The following is a 2,869-nucleotide window of genomic DNA, read 5'->3' on the forward strand; positions in this document are numbered from 1 at the left end:
AGCTGATTGATTTTCATCAATTTAGCTCTTGAATGCAATGTCCTGCTGAAGCTTGTTCAGCCATGTCTAATTTCTTTAGACTAAAGCTTTAGACTAACATTGCATGATTCCTGGAATTCTCATTAAGAATTTTGATACCTTTATTTTCTTCTTCCACTTAATTTTCGAAAAATCCAAAAAATTATATAAAATCATAAAAACCAAAAATATTTTATGTTTCTTGTTTGAGTCTAGTGTCTCATCTTAAGTTTGGTGTCAATTGCATGCATTCATTCATGTGTCTTAAGGATCTTCAAGTAATTCTTGATGATTTCTTACTCTGATCTTTGAATTCTCTTGACTTGAGTGTTTATGTGTCTCATATGCATTCTCGTTAGTGTCAGTAGTATGCAAACTGCTAAGTTTGGTGTCTTGCATGCATTGTTATTTAGTTGCATTTTGATTATTCTTCATTATTAAAAATCCAAAAAATTTTTAATTTGTGTCTTTTCAAGTCAATAATACAGAGAATTGAAGATTCAGAACATTCAGCAGAGGAATTGCACAGAAAAAGCTGGGCGTTCAAAACGCCCAGTGAAGAAGACAGACTGGCGTTTAAACGCCAGCCAGGGTGCCTGGCTGGGCGTTTAACGCCCAAAAGGGTAGAGTTTTGGGCGTTAAACGCCAGAATGTGCACCATTCTGGGAGTTTAACGCCAGGATGGCACAAGAGGGAGGATTTTGTTTTTAATGCAGATTTTTTTTAAGTTTTCAAAATCTTTTCAAAATCAAATCTTTTTCAAATCAATTTTTCAATCAAATCTTTTTCAAAATCAATTTCTTTCCATTTTCAAAAATACTTGCTATCAACTAATGATTTGATTCAACATTTCAAGTATGTTGCCTTTTCTGTTGAGAAAGGTTTAATGTTTGAATCATATCTTTTCTTGTTAGCCAAGTTATTAATTTTTAAAATCAAATCTTTTTTTTAAATGTCTTTCAAATCATATCTTCTCAATCACATCTTTTTCAAAATAAATTTCAATCAAATCTTTTTAATTTCTAATTTCAAATTCTTTTTCAAAAATCACTTGATTTCTTTCCCACTTTTATTTTCGAAAATCAATTAGTGTTTTTCAAAGTGTTTTCAAAATCTTTTACTGAATTTTCGAATACTACTTCCCTTCTTCTCACATCCTTCTATTTATGGACTAACACTATTCCTTAATGCAAAATTCGAACTCCATCTTCTTTGATAAGTTCGAATTTTCTACTTCTGCCTTCTAATTTTCTTTTCCTCTGACACCTCAAGGAATCTCTATACTGTGACATAGAGGATTCCACATTTTCTTGTTCTCTTCTCTTTCATATGAGCAGGAGCAAAGACAAAAGCATTTTTGTTGAGGCTGATCCTGAACCTGAAAGGACCTTGAAGCGAAAGCTAAGAGAAGCCAAAGCACAACTCTCTGTAGAGGACCTAACAGAAATCTTCAAAGAAGAAGAACCCATGGCAGCCGAAAATAACAACAATGCCAACAATGCAAGGAAGGTGCTGGGTGACTTTACTGCACCTACTCCCGACTTCTATGGGAGAAGCATCTCTATCCCTGCCATTGGAGCAAACAACTTTGAGCTTAAGCCTCAATTAGTTTCTCTAATGCAACAGAATTGCAAGTTCCATGGACTTCCATTGGAAGATCCTCATCAGTTCTTAGCTGAATTCTTGCAAATCTGTGACACTGTCAAGACTAATGGGGTTGACCCTGAGGTCTACAGACTAATGCTATTCCCTTTTGCTGTAAGAGACAGAGCTAGGACATGGTTGGACTCACAACCTAAAGAAAGCCTGAACTCTTGGGAAAAGCTAGTCAATGCCTTCTTGGCAAAGTTCTTTCCACCTCAAAAATTGAGTAAGCTTAGAGTGAAAGTCCAAACCTTCAGACAGAAGGAAGGAGAATCCCTCTATGAAGCTTGGGAAAGATACAAACAATTAATCAGAAAATGTCCTTCTGACATGCTTTCTGAATGGAGCATCATAGGTATTTTCTATGATGGTCTCTCTGAACTATCCAAGATGACTTTGGATAGCTCTGCTGGAGGATCTCTTCATCTGAAGAAGACGCCTACAGAAGCTCAAGAACTAATTGAAATGGTTGCAAATAACCAATTCATGTACACTTCTGAAAGGAATCCTGTGAACAATGGGACAAATCAGAAGAAAGGAGTTCTTGAGATTGATACTCTGAATGTCATTCTGGCTCAGAACAAAATATTGACTCAATAAGTCAATTTGATTTCTCAAAGTCTGTCTGGAATGCAAAATGCACCAAGCAGTACTAAGGATGCTTCATCTGAAGAAGAAGCTTATGATCCTGAGAACCCTTCAATGGAAGAGGTGAATTACATGGGAGAACCCTATGGAAACACCTATAATTCTTCATGGAGAAATCACCCAAATTTCTCATGGAAGGATCAACAGAGACCTCAACAAGGTTTCAACAACAATGGTGGAAGAAACAGGTTTAGCAATGGCAAGCCTTTTCCATCATCTTCTCAGCAACAGACAGAGAATTCTAAGCAGGGCCACTCTGACTTAGCAACCATGGTCTCTGATCTAATCAAAACCACTCAAAGTTTCATGACTGAAATAAGGTCCTCCATTAGAAACTTGGAGGCACAAGTGGGATAGCTGAGCAAGAAAATTACTGAACTCCCTCCTAGTACTCTTCCAAGCAACACAGAAGAAAATCCAAAAGGAGAGTGCAAGGCCATCAACATGGCCGAATTTGGAGAGGAGGGAGAGGCAGTGAACGCCACTGAGGAAGACCTCAATGGACGTCCACTGGCCTCCATTGAGTTCCCCAATGAGGAACCATGGGAATCTGAGGCTC

The 2,869-nt window shown here is 37.3% G+C and overlaps 1 non-coding gene across 1 annotated transcript; it reads right to left on the reverse strand.

Moving 5' to 3' along the window:
- Positions 1–1,890: 1,890 nt before the first annotated feature.
- Positions 1,891–1,998, reverse strand: LOC130942407 (small nucleolar RNA R71). Its single transcript, XR_009070977.1, has one exon. It is a non-coding gene; the product is annotated as a small nucleolar RNA R71 (small nucleolar RNA).
- Positions 1,999–2,869: the final 871 nt, after the last annotated feature.

Source organism: Arachis stenosperma, chromosome 7, assembly GCF_014773155.1.
Source record: "Arachis stenosperma cultivar V10309 chromosome 7, arast.V10309.gnm1.PFL2, whole genome shotgun sequence".
Classification (NCBI taxonomy): domain Eukaryota; kingdom Viridiplantae; phylum Streptophyta; class Magnoliopsida; order Fabales; family Fabaceae; genus Arachis; species Arachis stenosperma.